Source organism: Octodon degus, unplaced genomic scaffold (genome assembly GCF_000260255.1).
Source record: "Octodon degus isolate 3935 unplaced genomic scaffold, OctDeg1.0 scaffold00144, whole genome shotgun sequence".
Lineage (NCBI taxonomy): Eukaryota > Metazoa > Chordata > Mammalia > Rodentia > Octodontidae > Octodon > Octodon degus.
Window position 1 is genome coordinate 6111212 of NW_004524720.1, and position 18639 is coordinate 6129850.

General features: G+C 38.8%; 2 pseudogenes; one reads left to right on the top strand and one right to left on the bottom strand.

Annotated features, from left to right (window-relative positions):
* Positions 1 to 613: 613 nt before the first annotated feature.
* LOC101566487 lies at positions 614 to 3192 on the bottom strand (annotated as a pseudogene).
* Positions 3193 to 3967: 775 nt separating this feature from the next.
* On the top strand, positions 3968 to 4689 carry LOC101566891 (annotated as a pseudogene).
* The last annotated feature ends 13950 nt before the right edge of the window (positions 4690 to 18639 follow it).

An 18639-nucleotide genomic window follows, 5' to 3' on the forward strand; every position in this document is an offset into this window, starting at 1 on the left:
GTCTATTTCAATTAAATTTTATTCTAGACCTTGGGAGTAATATGGTGGGAAGATAAAGAAGAGACATTCTATCTCCAAAATTAGCAAAAGTGAGTGGCAAAAAAGCAGCAAGATAAGGCAGCAACAATACTAAAGGTATGTGTGTGTAGAGGAAGGGTTATTGCAGTATCAGTCTAGAAATTCCCATGAAGAGGCATTGTATGGAGGTCAGTGATAGAGTACCTGACTATTGCTTATCATATAGGAAGCTCTAGAATTTTTTGATGAGGAAGAGTGTGACTTTATTCATAGACTTCTCAAAAACACAGGCTGCAAAAACTAGGGATTTGGATTGGCAAACTTGTAACCTTCCATGACATTTATCCAGGGACTGCCCTGGAACCCTGTACCCAAGAGGCAAGATCTAAGTGCCATTCTGGGCAGCCTCCTTACCTGTCATCCACACCCACTCCACTGTGCAATGTAGGACACTGCATCCACCCATCAGTTCTAGGACAACATCTAGTGCTAGTTTTTCTTTGTTCTGATGGGCACTGCAATCACATCTTTGACCTGAGTCACAGGCAAAACTCACACCCTGTCAATGTTCTGTGAGGCTGCTGGTTGCTCTTTTCTAAGAGGCTCTTGCTGGCATCCTCTTAGCATATCCACCGTAGAGGCAACTGGTGTTCTTATACAAGGTGACCAAGGTGCAGGACAGCAGCTCCTCTTTGACCCTGGCAGTTTCTTGAACTGTGTGCAAGGCTAGGCCTGGGTGGGCATCCTGACAAAAGCTTTTGGAAACCTGCAGGTTTAGGGAGAGCTGTAGCAAGGGGGCTCTGGGTAAGCAGGATCCCATGTTCCTGTGAACTGCCCTCTGCAAGGTAGGGCTTTGTACTGCCTGGTGAGGGAGGAATTAAGGAGCATCAGTCTCCACAGTTTTCTCCAATGGGATCTATTTCTGAGAGCCCCTGGCTTCTCAGGTGGAAAAGTACATCGAGCATGCCCATGGACATGTTGGAGAAGTACTTCAACAGGCTTTATGACCACACAGCTGCTGGTGAAGTGATGCCTGTGGGTCTGGTAGACAGATGGCACAGATGGTTTTCATAATGTCCAGCAGATTTCTGTCAGCTTCTTGGTAGTGGACTACCAAGGGGTTTCTTTAGAGACAGCCAGCTGCAGTCGTCTCTCCAATACCTTGTGTCATTCTAGGACAGGTGTGGTATATTTTTAGGATGCCCTTTCCCCAAAATGCCACAGCCTTTGGGTGTATTTTGCTTGTACAAAATGTCTTTCTTGACTCACCACAATAATGTGAAAAATGAAGGTGTCAGCCAAAGGCTCCCTAACCCATTCTTCTTTCATCAGCCCTTCTCACAGGCAATCCATTAACATCCAAGGACCACAGAAATCTGGGTGGCAGCCCTAAAACTCATTAGAGAAGGAACTGTTATAAATTTTCCTGAACTTTGTAAAGTTTCCTTTGTTTATTTGAGTCAGGGTCTCACTATGTGTTCCAGGCCAGCCTTCAATTCACTGTATTGCCCAAGCTAGCCTTGAAACCACAAAGATCCTTTTGCCTTAGCCTCCTGAGTGCTGGCATTACAGTACTCCACCCCATTTGGCCAGTAAAGATCCCTCTGAAAGACAACATGGAGTATAGCTGTCCAAATGACAATGGGTATAGAAAGCCCTCCTCCAGTTTGGCTCCAAGCTTGGTAGGAAGCTACCAAGATATGTGTCTTCCATCAGATAAAATTGGCATCTCCTCTGGGAATGTTCTTTACACCTTCACTGCTTCTTCTCCAGGGCTGCTGAAGAAGTGAAATGAATGAGAATTCTATGATCTGTCTTTGTGTACAGCCTTCAGCTCCATGGAGGCATTCGGCAGGATAAGCACAGGGGAGGCTGCAGCTGCTCTTTCCAGCCTGTGCTGTGTCATGTTTGCTGCTGCCCTTGGAGTGTTGCGGCAGCTGGTCCAGTAACTGGTGTAGTGACACCAAGGACAACTGAACACATGGTAAAGGTACATATAACAGTCAGTGGGGAAAGAAGAAGGCTCTGGAATCCCTGAGTATTTCAGCAAGACAGGCTCCTCCTGAGAGAATCTGATTTGTGGTGGTCTCATTTGATGGTGACACTCCTGGATGGTCCTTCTATACAGTTGGGACACTCTCCTGGGCATAGCTTTACTTTAGTGGTAGCAGGTTTTCCCTTCTTTGGGGGAACTGATTTCTCCAGCATGCCCGGACGGCCTTCAGGGAAATGACAGTGGATCCCTGGTCTTAAAACCTATTTTCCTTTTCTGTATCTTGTTTGGCTCCTCCATTACATCACTCTTAGGAAAGGAGTCTCCAGGTATGGAAAAGATAAAACAAGGGCTTATTAGGTTTTCTGTGTAATCCTGATTAAAGGGAGTTAAAACTTTAGTAGAGAAATTCCCCTAGGAATAATCTCAAGGATGGGAGTAGAAAAAGAGGAAAAACAGTTAAAAAGAAAAAAAAAAATACACAATTTTGGGACTTGCATGAAAGGACCAGAAAAAGAGCTCACAGGGAGGGTAGAGTCCATATGCATAAAGCCAAAAATCTGAGACAGTTTTCTCTCTCCACCTCTGATGTAGGGGAAATTCATGGGGGAGGGGCCTGCCTAACTTTGGGGAAAGCTCCTATTTGGTGTACACAAATACACACTAACATCTATGCACTAACACACACACACTCACACACACACACACATACATGCTAGAGTCACTATATTAATATGATAGATACCCACATATCTGCTCACTAAGTCTAAATGCTAGCCATGTCTAAGGCTCCTCCTAACCAACCAGATGCCTATCCCAGAGATAAGGCCCTGTTAGGGGTAAAGAGAAAGAAGTCATGCAAAGTCCCCCAAAGGAAGTGACACACACAGGGAGCTCTAGTCTAATCAAAGACAGAGAAGGGAACTGCTTAGGTTATGGCAGTTTCCAGGTAGCAAGCAAGACCTCCCATACCCAATAAAAACAGCCAAGAACAAAAGCCCATGGATCCTCTGTCCTTCTGGAGCCCCCTGCCCTTGTTCTTACCAGGATAGCTACTTATCTGCTTCTTGTCCTTCCTTTCCAATAAATAAGGGAGAAAAGTTTGGTTCCTTTCATCTGTTACTGATGCTGAGTTTGTGCTCCTGGTGACCTGCTCCGACAGCTCCACAGCTGTGCTCCATCCCTGATGCACCAACTCTGACCTTCAGCCTCAGCTGCAAACTCAAGAGTTCAGAGTTCCAAGAACTATCTCAAGAATCAACCTTAAGTATCTCTTCTACATAGAAGTTGGCAGGCTGTGGACGAATCCCTTCCAGGAAAGGAACTCCTGAGAGTTCCCACTCAGGCAGCCTTTGAGTTCAGCGTGGGGGGAGGGGGAAAGAAGTGGAGAGAGAGAAGGGGAAGGGGGAGGAGAAGAGAAAGAGAAGAGGGAGGAGGAAGAATTTCTCAGGGCAAGGAGCTCCTGCTTAGGCTCCACGCAGGCCACTATAACACAGTCAGCTTGGGCTTTCAGGTGCGTGGGGCTCCTGGCCACCCATCACAGTGCTCAAGCAGGGCTTCTGCCACCCACAGTACCCCATGGGCTTTGAGTTTTCTTTCTTTTCTTCTGCATATTTTCTTATGATAATTAGGACTTACAGGAAACTCTAATTTTTCAGGCTTTTTGTGGCTGTAATAGATTATGAGCATCAACTTCAGAGTTAGGATGATTTTCCAAATATAAGCATAACATAAATGTAGCCATTCTTAAGAAAATGGAAGTTTTTCAGATTAAACTAGGCGCATGTTTTATGTAGGTGGCTTCTATTAAGATCAGGAAGAAAAGGTATTACACAGAAAGTAATAGGGTATTTAATGAAAGTTGAGCTTGATTTTATGCTTATGAACTTTGTAGTGATAATTCCCCTACGTATCTATTATGATCTTTTAAAGTGAGCACCACCGGCGGACGCAACCATGGCCGAGGAGCAGCCCCAGGGTGAGCTGTTCGTGAAGGCCAGCAGCGATGGCGCCAAGATCGGGAACTGTCCCTTCTCCCAGAAACTGTTCATAGTGCTCTGGCTCAAAGGAGTCACCTTCACCGTCACCACCGTGGACACCAAGAGGCACACGGAGACTGTGCAGAAGCTTTGCCCAGGAGGACAGCTCCCATTCCTGCTGTATGACATGGAAGTCCACACAGACACTAACAAGATTGAAGAGTTTCTGGAGGCTATGCTGTGCTCGCCCAGGTACCCCAAAACTGGCGGCTCTAAACCCTGAGTCCAACACTGTGGGGCTGGACATCTTTGCCAAATTTTCTGCCTACATGAAGAATTCAAACCCAGTGCTCAGTGATAACTTGGAGAAGGCTCCTGAAGGCCCTGAAGGTTTTAGACAATTACTTGAGATCCCCACTCCCAGAAGAAATGGATGAGACCAGTGAAGAAGATGAGGGTTTCTCTCAGAGGAAATTCCTGAATGGCAACAAGCTCTCCCTGGCTGACTGCAACCTGTTGCCAAAGCTGCACATAGTGCAGGTGGTCTGTAAGAAGTACAGAGGCTTCACCATCCCCGAGGCTTTTCAGGGAGTGCATCGGTACTTGAGCAATGTTTATGCTCAGGAAGAAGTTGCCTCCACCTGTCCAGATGACGAGATGGAATTGGCCTATGACAAAGTGGCTAAGGCCTTCACATAGGGTGGTGGCGGAGTTTAGGCCCCTTCACTCACCTTCCTCTGTGTTCCCAAAGAGGCCCTGGTGAGGGCACACTCCACAATGGCCTTCAGGCTGAAGTCCTGCGCAGTTGTGCCTGGTGGGTGGGTGGGTGGCTGGGGGTGGGGCAGGGTCATGGGTAAGATTTTTATTGTGGGGTGGGTAGGACAAGTATTTCAGTAATAAAATGCAGACTCAAAAAGAGAGAGAGAGAGAGAGAGAGAGAGAGAGAGAGAGAGAGAGAGAGAAACAAATAAATTTTAAAAAAATGAGCACCACCTTGTGGAGGAAGAAAGAGCTGTATTCACTTCCAAGCTCTCACATCTTCCATGCAACATGGAACAAATAACTGATCTTTATTATCATCATCTCTCAAATAGACACAGTAACCTACTTCTTAAGTTTATTGAGAGGCTTAAATAACATCATAGGTATAAATTATTGGCATATATTTAGTACCAAATAAATTTAGTTTCATTTTCTCTTTGTATGTGCCATTTTAAGGGGTATCCCATAATCCTGGGGGATAAGAAAGATTTGTATGAATTGTAACCAAATAGTTTACTTTTTACATCATTTAAAATCTCCTCAAAGAATTACTGAGGCTGTGTTTATGAATGCTTCACCACATTAGAAGGAACAGATCCTCTGACATAAGTTTTAAGTCTTGGCTAATATGCTCAGTCAGATCAAGTGACAGATACTTTACTGAGCATTTTAGTTACTTTAGGAAGTTCTGATGTTGCTCAAGATGGGTGAGAGTCCAAGGCAAAGAACTAAATTATTTTGCCTAAAAAAGTAGGTGAAAAGTTGAACTTCTGAATACATGCCTGAACAAAGAAAGTGAGAAGGTTTGGCCATAAGGAGAGAGGGGGAGGATAAAGAGTGGGAGAAAGAAGGGGAGGAGAAAGAGCATTGTTGATGACTGGAGAAGGAGTGGGCTATGGCCTAATGAAGAAAATTGGCATGTGAGATAATGCTATGAGAACCTCTAAGAGTTATGAAGTTTTTGCTCTGCAATATAGTAATTTTAACTGCTACTCTACACCACTGATCGTGTGCAAGTCAGAAGTTTTAAGTCTATGGTAAGAAATATTTTAGTGCATGAAAAATAATTTAAAATCTCATATACTATCCAGTCTTAAACTTTCAACTGTATAAATAGATTCAAAGAAAAATGAGCACCTGAAAAATATTTATAAGAACAAGAAATGAAAGAAATAAGAAATGGAATTGAATAGAATTAAATATAGGATCGAAAATTGTGTTCTGAAATGCTTATTTCTCTGTAGTTTTACTAATACTGGGTATTATATTGAAATAAATATTATCCATGCCATATTGGGGATTTATTTATTTATTGTCTTTTTGAGACAGGATCTCGCTATGCAGCTCAGGCTGGCCTCAAGCTCACTCTGCAAGCCAGGCTGGTCTTGAATTCACAAGAATCCTCCTGCCCCTACCTCCCTAATGCTGGGATTATAAGTGAGTGCCACCATGCCCAGGAATACTAGTGATGTAGTAAATAGTACAGATGATTTTTTTTGTATTTATTGACCTTTTAAAATCTTCAATTAATTCAACAAACATTTATTGATATATGTCATAATTCTAGACATTATAAATATAAAGATAAATAAGGTCAGGTCCCTAGCCTCAAACTCATGGTTTAATGCAAAGGTAACATGGAAAAATTAATAACAGTGATTATTACAATGCTTGTGCAAAAAAGGAGTAGATGACGAAAAAAATAAAGATATATTGTATACATATAGCAACTCCCCATGGTACATGTGATCAATACACACGGTGAACATACACTAATTAAAAGACATTTTCTTTTACTTGTTTACAGAAATGAGGCCATTCAATAAAAAGGGTGATATAATACACTTTAAGTTTTGATCAAATGTTCTCATGGAATTTTTACATATGTAGGGCATTACTGCTATATGAATTCTCTAGTTTTTAGTAAGGGTTTAGGCTTATTCACATTCTTTGGCAATTCTCTACATTTGTAAAGTTTCTGTTTAATATGTATGAATAAGAGTTGAACGTGGATTAAATTGGCTCTGTTACAATCTTTACATCATAACATTTCTATTACATATGAATTCACTAGTGTCTAGTAAGATTTGAACACTGCTGGAAAACTTCGCTACATTCTTTGCATTTGTAGATTTTCTATCAAGGATGAATTCTCTGTTGTTGTTTTAAGTCTTTCTTTTCATTAAAACCTCTGCCACAGTTATCATGTGGTTTCTACCTATTATGATTTTTCTGATGTTAGGAAGAGCTGATCTTTGATGAAAGTCTTTGAAATTCTTTGCATTGGTTGAATTTTATAATGTTGATAAGTTTTTCATCCAATATAAATATCCTGGTACTTAGGTAGGGTATATTTCTCATTAAAAGTCTTCACATGATCCTTAAGTATGTCATAAAATACTTAAGGATCATGTGAAGAATTTCAATAGATAGACAACAAAAGGTTATGCTACTAAATTTCTCAAGTTATCCCATGTAGTCATTGAAAATTACAGTTTTTCAAGAAATAAGGACACAAAAAGAAAAAAAGACATGAAAAATTTCTCATTTGTGCCAAAAATCTCTATTTTCTTGGAATCAGGAATTTGAAATTCATTTATTCAAATCAGAAACTCTCAAGAGATAATTTTTTAAAAGGATAAAATTAAATATTGAGAGTGAATTAGAAATTCTGTGGAGACATTATTCTCAGCTAGAAAGATCAGGTTTTTTTAATTCTGTAAGATTATACTTCTACACAAATTCTGCAACACAGCACCTAAGAATCCCCACTCTTCTAGAAAGAAATGAACGGCCATATCCTACACTGTCGATAATTTCTAAATATTACATTGTCTCTTTGGTCATCAGCAGAGCTATTAATTAGACTCTTAATTCTTTGTTTTTCTTTTCTCTTACCTCCTCCTCCACTGCTCTTCTTTCTTTCCAACTTTTGTTTCCCTTACCATTTGCAAAAGCTTTATGTTCATCATGTTTCTTATGCTTGAATTTTGTTCATCTCCTCTCCACTCATTTCACCTCCCCCCATCTCTTCTTACCCCATCCATCTGAAAAAGAATTCATGCTGTTTGTTGCTTCTTGTTGTTATTTCTTGTGTCATTGGAGTTCTGTTACAAAAGTCCTTACCTATCACCTGTGTCTTCAAGGGTTTAATTTTTTTATCTTCCAGCATTTTAAGTGTTTCTGGTTTAGTATATCTGTGATCTATTTTTATTTTAGCTTAGTACATGGTGAGACACATGGGTCTAGACTTAGTCTTCTCCATGCAGTCTATTTACTAAAGGGTATATCTTTGTATGTTTTTAGTTCCTTTGTCAAAGATTAAATAAGAGAATATACTTGTGGTTGTTCCTTCTTTCACCGTTTGAACCACATGCCTGCTTTTATGCCAATACTATGCTGTTTTAATTATGGTAGTTTTGCAAAAACTTCAAATTTGGTAATGTGATGTCTCCTACTTTTCTTTTGTAACCCAGGATTCCTTTTGCCCTTTTTGTTATTTTGTATTTATTTATTTACTTTTCAATTTATGTAGTTGGTACAGGGTCTCACTATGCAGCTCGGACTTGTAGCGATCCTCCTGTTTTCCAGCTCCCCAGGGCTGGGATTATAGGTGTGTGCCACCACACCTGGACTCATTTCCCAGCTCTTCACGCCCCAGGGGTGGGGCCAGTGTGGCATGCAGTTGGGGAATTGAACCATGATCCCTGTGCTTGCCAAAGCAGGCGCTTAGTCCACTGACCTATCTCGCTGGCCCTTGCTTTTGCTCTTTTGGTTATCTTTTAATTCCATATGAATTTTAGGATTGCTTTCTTTAGATCTGTAAGAAATACTATTTTGCTTGGCATTGTGCTAAGTCTATACATCAGTTTTGGAAGTATATTAAGTCCCTCATGTAGGAATGAGTTCCATTCTGGAAGAACTTTTGCAAGTTGCTTTCCTTTGTAAGCCTGACAGTGTGACTTCATTGGCACAGCAAATTTCACATCTTTTATGATCCTGTCCTTGTTCTTTAGAATTGTGCCAGTGGTGGGGCAAGTCATGTTGTAAAAGTGAACAATGTCTACCATCTTTTTGCCTTGGTCCGGTCTCTCAATTACTTTCCCTTTTGTTTCCATGGTGCTTTGTGCTTCCTAGCAGTTCCCTCCATATCAACACTGCTTTTCCTTTTGCTTCTGATCATCGTGGGCTCCGACTGAACACTGTGCTACTGTACATGGTCACACTGTGCAGTAAGCACACAGCATAACTGCGACAGTGTTGTACAGGCTTGTGAGCCACTTCTGTGATTTGTTTGCACTTACGAATGATTACAATGAGGTCTGATCACATCTGGGAAGTTCTCAGTCAAATATTTGTAAATTAGGGATTTATTTATAGTCATTTGAAGTACATTGGTTCTGCATACCCATGAACATATGGCATCTTTCCATTTCCTAATATCCTCCTCAATTTTCTTGTAGAAGGAGATGTAATTTTCATTGTCAGGTCCTACACTTACTTTTATTAGGTTAATCCTAAAGTATTTCATTTGTACTGATGCTATTGTGGATAGTGTTGTTTTCCTAATTTATTTCTGACTGAATTAATTATTAGTTTTTGTTTATTTTGTATTCTGTTACATTATTCAATTTGATCATTAATTCTAGGGGTCTCAATGGAGTTATTTTGGGGGGGAGTTGTAAATACAGATTATATCATCTGCAAATTACGTTGCATCAACTTAATCATTTCCTATATGTATCCCATTTATTTCTTTATCTTGACTAATTGCTCTAATGTTTCTGGACTGTGTTGAACAGGAATGGTGATAGTGACATACTCATCTTGTTCTTAAAAGATTTTAATTTCTACCTATTTAAAATTATTTGGCTGGAGTGGGGAGATAGCTCAGTGGAGTAAGTACTTGCTTCGCAAGCACAAGGTCCTGAGTTTGATCCCTGGTGCTGGAAAAATAAAAGGCTCAACTTCCTTGCGATCAGCACATTAATTATTAGAGCCATCCAGAAAGCTCAGCAGACTAAAGTACCTGTTTAGGCAGAGCACAGCGGCTGGGGTTCAATCCCCTGGTGTGCCATGCCAGCCCTGCCCCCAGGTGCACTGAGCCAGTGATTGGAACTGGGCATGGTGGCAACTGTTTGTAATCTCAGCAGTTGGGAGGCTGAAAACAGGAGAATCACTATGAGTCTGATTTCATAGTGAGACCCTGTACTAAAAACATAAGATAAATAAATAAAATTATTTGGCAATAGGTTGGCATATGAGATAAATTTTATGGGGTTAAATATGATAATAATGTTAAATATATTAAAATATATTTGCATGTATGATGAATGTAAAATAGTGGGAAAGAATTTTTAAAAACTAATTATGCTTTAATATGCTGAGCTATAAAAGGCTCAAGTTGACAACCTCTGACATTGCCAGTCCTGCAGATAACCCACTACTATTACCGACTACTGGACTATATTGGATTATTTTGCTGAATTCATGTACCTACAATATTTAAATGTCAATGGAATACCCATCTCTGGCAAAACTAAACAAAAAAAAAGGGATACAAATGAAGGACCATTTTGTATCTGTGTATGCAAAATAGTTAGGATAGATATACAGCTACTTTCTCTTAATTCAGTGAGAAGAAAGATTTGAACTAATAGCGTTTGGACAGGATATCATGTCTGCATCTCGTACTATGAATAACCACTATGAAGACAACAATGTGCAATATATCATTTTTTTTTAAATTTTTTTGTGGAACTGGGAATTGAACTCAGGCCCTTGTGCTTGCCAGGGAAGCACTTATTCTACTGAGCCATCACCCTGGCCCTTAATTATTGAAACTGTCCAATTAATTGGTTTTGAAACAGTCTCATTGCTATTTGTTTCTTAATGAAATTAATAAAAAAAACTAATTACAGTGAAAGATTACTTTAGATACAATTTTTTAAAAATTTGAAACAGGGGAGCTGGCCAAATATCTCAGTGGATTAAGGTGCCTACAAGCAGGTGCGGGGGCTGGGGGTTTGATCCTCGGGCCTGCCATGCTGGCTTCTCCCCTAGGGCACACTGAGATGGCAATTGGGACTGGCTGTGGTGGCACACACCTCTAATCCCAGCTCTTGGGAGGCTGTAAACAGGTGGAACACTATGAGTCTGATCTAGTAGTGAGACCCCGAATACCCTGTAGACCCTTCCCCCTCAAAAAAAAAAAAATTGACACAGGGTCTCACTATGTAGTTCAGACTCAGTGATTCTTCTGTCTCAGCCTCCTCAGGTCTGGGATTACAGGTGTGCATCACCACACCTGGTTTGAGGTTAGCATGGCATGCCCAGGGTTTTAGGGCTGAAACAGGATGAGGTACTGGGAATTGCACGTGGGACCTTGTGCTTGCCAGGCAGGCACTTAGATCAGCAAGCTATCTCCCCAGCCCACAAAAAAGTTTTAACTGAAAAATGTGAAATGATGTAATATATGAAGAAAGTGGTACATCTGGTACTACAGTTTATAGAAACAACATCAAAATCTGATCCTGTAATATAATTAAAATTTTTATTAGTATAAGTTATGGGCTTTCTGTGTATCATCAGTATGCATTCTTGGAATTGTTAACTACTTTCATTTCCACCACATACTTTTGCTCTTCTTCAATTTTGTAGGGTTTTTTTTTGTCCAAATCATTGTGAGATGAAAACATCTTTGTTCTCACAGTATAATAATGCCTAATAATACCTAATGAATTTTTTTTTTTTTTTTGGTGGAACTGGGGATTGAAATCAGGTCCCTGTGCTTGCCGGGTAAGTGCTTATTCTACTGAGCCATCTCCCTGGCCCTGCCTAAAGAATCTTCCTGAGAAATGCCCAGTAGAAAAAGAAGTTGTTTATTATTAGAGGATGACAAATATTTAGCCCAGGTGTCTTAAGTAGTTACTTTAGTAAATGTGAATACACTCAAGTGCCTGTGAATCATATCTAGCACTTGTCAAATATGTGCTTTCTGTGAATTATCACCCCAAGTCTCCTTCAGAATACAGGCTTTGTTCTCCTTTACAGAGGTGATCATACAGTGACCTGCCACCCTGTGACCATATGAGGCTTTGGTGGAAGATTGCAACACAAATCATAAGAGCAGCTCACCTATCCACCATCATCCAGTTCTTGAAAATTCAAGCACATGTGTAGATGGTCTGCCTCTCCCAACTCCATCTTCAGAAACTGTCTACAGTGTCATTATTCCTAAAGCTACCTATCAAAACCCTTTAAAAGTACCTAGAGGATCTCAATTGTATCCCTACCCACAGGTTCAAAATCTGCTTCTGCTATCACATGTCTTCATCTTCTTAGATTTCTTCTGTCCATGACCTCAACTATGTTTCTGTATTTAGGGGGGAATAATCCAGGCTATATCCTTGCCTCCACTGTCTGCAGAATAAACCATTCCTTCCACAAAAGTTGTACTGTCCTGTTTTCATGGTCTTTGTGTCACATTGTCAGAATCTGCCATTTTCTTCCCATTTGCATCTTTCCGTTATACATAACATATCCAAGATCATAGCTTGGAAACCTGAGTTTAGCCTTCACTGGATTTCCGATGTATTTGAGTATATGAGGTGCCTAGAGAGGTAATTATATCATTTCAAAATAAGGAAAGCGAGTAACTTTTTAATCTCAGAATGCTTACTTGAGGAAGCTTCTTACTATATTTTTTGACTTTTGAAACAAACTTTAACTCTCCAAAAAGCAAAATAAGCCTTGCATTACTCTTTTACTTCAAAATGTCTATCTCCTAATCCCTCATATCCTCATCACTGCTGCAGGAATCCAGGTTAAAAGCACAGGTGAGGGTGACCCCTCCCATCACAATATCAAATTCAGGAACAGAAGTGAACCACACCCAAAGGCATGCAGAACTTGTGCTCTCCTCACCACTGCCACAACCAAAACGAACTGCTCAGAAAGGCATAGAGGCCAACGGGAATTCCAGTAATACAGTGAGATCCCAACTAGGGCTCACGGATGGACAGGTGGGACTACTCCTGTGAAAAGTTTGAAGCAACAATAATATGAGCCAACAGGTGATAACTTAGGTGAACCAGTGTTATGCGTGGAAACAAAGACACATGGAATAGAAACAGGTGGGTTGGGAAACCTCTGCTCTCTTTTTGTTTTGTTTTGTTTTGTTTTGTTTTTGTTTCTTTTTCTTTTCTCTCTATTTTCTAAACAGCCTGGGAGAGCTACAGCCACAGAAAACTGTTCTAATCCCACAAACCCAGAGGCCAACTTCAGTTAATCCCTTGACTAAGTCATCATTGTTTTTTCTTCTTCCCTCCATTCTCATTTCCCACAGCTTGTGTGATCATCCACTGTCCAGCCTTTCTTCTACTTTCTTTTGAGTTATCTTTATTTTATCCACTATTCTTCTTAAATCTCCCTACCGAAAGGTAAAACCACTTTATTGAGGGGAAACACTTTAAATACAAGCTCCCAATTTATAGTTGATTCTATTATATAATTATAGATTTTTCCATAATTAAAATTTAAGTCACAAAATAACTACCACAGTTTATCAGTTTCTAAACTGTGCTTGATATTATTGTTACTACTAATTATACTACCTTACCCAGAACGTCGTATCTGTTGTAATCAGTTGTTCCCCCTTGTGTAACAATACTGAGAAACTCCAGGGTAATAACCTCATCACACAACACCAATAACTGCAGGCTGAGACAGATACTAACATCTCACTCTTAGTTAACTTGAAAGGAAGTGTCTTAGGCTAGACTCAAGCCAAGGAACTCCTAGACACAGAAGACAACCCTGAGGAACAGATGTTTCCTAGAGAGGACTTTAAACTGGCAAAATAGCTACCTACTACAAAAACTTTTACATGAATCCACACAGAAAACAAAATAAAAATTTTTCCAATAGAAGATGACACGATGCAGAATCAAAATGCAGTATCAAACTTTTAGCCCACACAGAAAACTTCATGAGACAATGACAGGAAAATGGAAGACAGACATCTGAAATTTATAAATAATAGCAACAAAAGTAAAGAAACAAACTCATGTGGCTAGAGAACAAACCAGATCAGAAATAATTTCTCAAGTAAAAATTGAATCTCAACATTCATAAAGGAACTGCTTAGCAAATCTAGAGTGGAGACAAATAAAAAATCATTATAGGTAAAGCAAGGAAACTGTGAACAGTCAATATAGGAAAAAAAATGGAATTCATGAAATAGATTCAAACAGATATCCAGGAAATTAGAAATTCCACTGAAATCTGGCAAAACTGCTTGAAAGCAATTGAAGACACACTTTCAGACCTTGAATACAGGATTGCAGCTAGGGATCATGAAAGGTAAGGTCTCTTGAAAACGGCAAAATATGAAATAACATTTCAGCAGCTTCAAGACAATACAAACGACATTCTTTGTGTACAAAAATGTTACTGATTTTTGGGTGTTCCCTTTGTGTCTGGTATGTTTCTGTATTTGGTGATTAAATGTAGAAGACTCTTGGTGGAGTTTTGGGGGCCTTTCACTCATGTAGAGTATAATGTCATCTGCAAACAATGATGACTTCACTTCTTCCTTTTGAATCCTTATTCCTTTTAACTCTCTCTTTTCTAATTGCTCTGGCTAATGTTTCCAGAACTATATTGAATAGGAGTGGAGATAGTGGACTTCCTTGTCTTCTTCCTGATTTTAAAGTGAAGACCTTCAGTTTTTGCCCATTTAGTATGATGTTGGCTGTTGATTCTCATAGATGGCTTTTTATCAGGTTGAGATATAGACCTTCTGTGCCAATTCTTTGTAGAGTTTTTATATGAATGAATGTTAAACTTTGTCAAAACTTTTCCTGCATCTATTGAGATGATTATCTGATTTTTGTTCTTAGTTCTATTGATGTAGTGTATTACATTTATGGATTTGAGTATGTTGAACCATGCTTGCATTCCTGGAATGAATCCTACTTGGTTGTGAAGCATAACGTTCTTGATGATTTGCTGTATTCTGTGTGCTAGTATTTTATTGAGGATTTTTGCATCTATATTCATTAGAGAGATTGGCCTGTAGTTCTCTTTTTTAGTTGAATCTTTCTCTGGTTTTGGAATCAGAGTAATACTTGCCTCCAGGAATGAGTTTGGGAGTGTTACTTCCCTTTCAACTTCATTGAAGAATTTGAAAAGAGTTGGCATTAAGTCTTCTCTAAATTTCTTGTAGAATTCTGCTGTGACTCCATTGGGATCTGGGCTTTTCTTTGTTGGTAGGTTTTGTATTACATTTTCTATTTCATTTCTTGTTATTGGGTTATTCAGAGTTTGTATAACTTCTTCACTCAGCTTGGCATTTTGTATGTATCTAGGAAACTGTTCATTCCTTCTGTGTTTTGCATCCTATGAGAGTAAAGATGTTTGAAGTAGGTGTTGATGATCTTCTGAATTTCTCTGGGGCTCTGTAGTGATTTTGCCTTTTTTATTCCTTATTGCCTTAACTTAGGTTTTTTCCTTCTTTTTTTTTTTTTTTTTTGAGTAGGTTGGTTAGGAGTTTACCAATTTTATTTACTCTTTCAAAGAACCAAATCTTTGATTCATTTATTCTTTGTATTGTTTTCTTCATCCCCAATGCATTATTTTCTGTTCTAATCTTTATAATTTCCTACCTTCTTTGGGCTTTGGGTTTGACTTGCTGTTCTTTTTCTAGGAGCTTGAGGTGCAGCATAAGATCATTTGTTTGGGCTTGTTCTCTTTTCCTAATGTGCGGATTTACCACTATAAGTCTTCCTCTTAAGACAGTTTTCATTGCATCCCACAGGTTTCCATAAGTTGTATCTGCATTTTTACTTGATTGTAATATTTTTTTAATTTCTCCTTTAATTTCACCCAGTGGTTGTTTAGAAGGTTCTTGTTTAATTTCCAAGGGTTTATGGTGTGTTTGTAGTTTCTCTCGTCAATAATTTCCAGTTTTATTGCACAGTGATTAGATTCTATGTATGGGATAATTTCAGTACATTTGCATTTACTTAAGAGTGTTCTGTATGCTAATATATGGTCTATTTTGGAAAATGTCCCATGTGCAGCTGAGAAGAATATGCATTTTGTTCTTGTCAAAACACTCTGTAAAGGTCTACCAGTCAATATTTTTTTTACAAGCTTTGTTTAGTTCTGTTATTTCTTTGCTTATTTTTAGTCTAGTTGATCTATCTTTTTGCGAAAGTGGCATGTTAAAATTCCCCATTACTATTGTACTATTGCTCATTTGATTTTTCATATCTGTTAAAATTTGTCTTATATAGGAGGATGTTCCTACATTGGGTGCATATATCTCTCTTCCTCTTGCAGTTTTCCCTTTACAAGAATGTAGTGACTTTCTTTATCTCTTAAAATGATTTTTGTTTTCAAGTTGATATTATCAGCAATCAGGATATCTACCCCTGCTTTTTTAAAATTTCCATTGGCATGGAGGATTGTTTCCCATCCTTTGACTTTTAATCTGTGAATTTGTTTTTGAGTGAAATGTGTTTTTTGTATGTAGCATGTTGTTAGGTTTTTCTTCTTAATCCACTCTGCTAGTCTATTTCTTTTGATTGGTGAGTTGAGACCATTTACATTGATGGTTATAACTGATACATCTTGGGGTATCTTTGTCATGTTATTTTCCTGTTATAGGTTCTGTACTTTTCTTCTCTTTTTAATTACTTGCTGTTTAATGGTTCCTTTCTCTTTTTCTTCAAGTTGTGATCATTTCTGTTTCTTTCTTTTTTTCTTTTCTTTTTCGTTCTCACCATCAACATTTATTACTTTAGTGAAATTAATTGCACAGGCAAATACACACAATTGGTTCCAAAGTAAATCAGGACAGATGTAAGGGAGTGTACTACACCAAAGTGACAGATTGTTCTGGTAATTGAGGGAAAGGACAGTGAGACAACATTCTTCCATTAGTGGGTCACTTGTGAAAAGATTCTAATGCTGTTTTCCGGAATTTTTTTTTTTTTTTTTGACAGAAAAGTTTTAGAGACAGTCTTTGATGAAATCATTATGGTAGATGTCTTGGACAGTGTCGATTCTGCTCATCTTACCTTAATGAAGAGGCCTGAGCTGGGTGGGATGATGTACATAGTGATAGAGACCCTGGCAGACATTCAAGGAATGCCATCAAGACTTGAGCATAAAGTTCGGATAAAACCAGTGTCACGTGAACTGTGACGTGATGAAGGGGTAGATCCAGTCTGCCTTAAAACTATCATCATCTTCTGTGTTAGGTACCATAGAATTTCAGAAAACTGCTGCAGCAAAACATTTCTATAATGTACTTTTCTACCCTTTCAATCAGGTCCTTTCAAATATTGATGATCTTTTTAAAAGAGAAGAATTGTCAGCAGCGCCAGACCCCGGGTGGCCTGACTGCTTCAATTCCGGAGTCTTTGTCTATCAGCCCTCAGCTGAAATGTATAAGCAGCTGTTGCACCTTGCTTCTGAGCAAGGAAGCTTTGATGGTATGTACCTACCGGCTTCATATCTGATAAGCTATTAAATTTCCTGGGGCTGTTTTTCTCAGGAATAAATATTATGAGCCTGGGGTATAGGTGAGATGTAGCAAGCAATTTAAATTATGTTCTTTTGTAAATACTGTTGTGTGTATGTAACATGCATCTTTTTCCCTTTAGATAAACAAAAGTAACCTAAACTAGGGTAGAAAAGGTTATGAAGCTGGCTTGTCATTAAATGGCCTAAATTATAGTGTGATAAATATAAAAATGATTATTAAAAAATAAGAAATGTTTCACAAGTAACCAACTTGCGTCTTTAGGGCTGAGATCATAATTATGTCTGCCTACCACACATGAGGCCCAGCACAGAAAACAAAACTCCACCACCACCACCCAACTTCAGTCTTTAAACCAGGGTAAGCTTTAGCTCAAGAGGGCTAACAGCCATTGTTCAGAGGAAGATCAGGCATTGTCTCCATGGAAACTGGGGGAACAAACTGGATAATTTGGTTATCATCCTATTGAGGGACAATAAAAATGAAGATAGAAAGATTATGTGAAGGATCTTTGCCTCCAAGCTCGCCCTTTTCAGGGCTGTGCATCAGCTGAAGTAGTACCTGCAAGGCTAAGGAGCAGAGTGCAGATAAAGTTGGGGCACACTTTCTGCCATGTGTCAGTAGGCTGGTTGACTCTTTGGGAGAAGTTATCTTTATTCTTTTGTTTTTTCTTCTTTTGTGGTACTGGGGATCAAATCCAGGCCCTCAAACATACTAAGTGAGTACTCTGCCGCTGGTGAATTTTGATCAGATAAATTAGTAAGTATTCTTCCATGTCTCTGAAATAGTAAATCATTTTTTATTTTTATTTTATTTTATTTTTTTTCAAAGTTTTATTGATAAACAGATAGCAATGAGACAGTTTCAAATCCAATCAGAAGTACAATTTCAACCAATAATACACTGCATATATAGTAAATCATTTTTTAAAAACAACAGAACCACACAAGATGAAATGGGTAGTTCTTTTTAAAATTATTTTTGGTGGTTCTTTTAGAAAAAGACAGTATGCAGTATACAAAGCAAGAAGGACATGCTCTAGGAAGCTGGCCACACAGTGACTTCTGTCTCTTTCTAGAATGTCTGTCAGTACTCTTTGTAGGGTTGGTTTGGTGGTCATGGATCTCTTCAATTGTTCTTTTTCATGGAAGGATCCTATTTCATCATTGAATTTGATAGATAGTTTTGCAGAGCACATCAATCTGTGTTTGAAGTTATTTTCTTTTAGGACCTGAAATAATTCACTACAAGCTCTTCCTGATTTGCTGGTTTGTGTTGAGAAATTTCCCATGATTTTGATGGGCTTTCCATCATAGGTGATCTGTTTCTTTTCT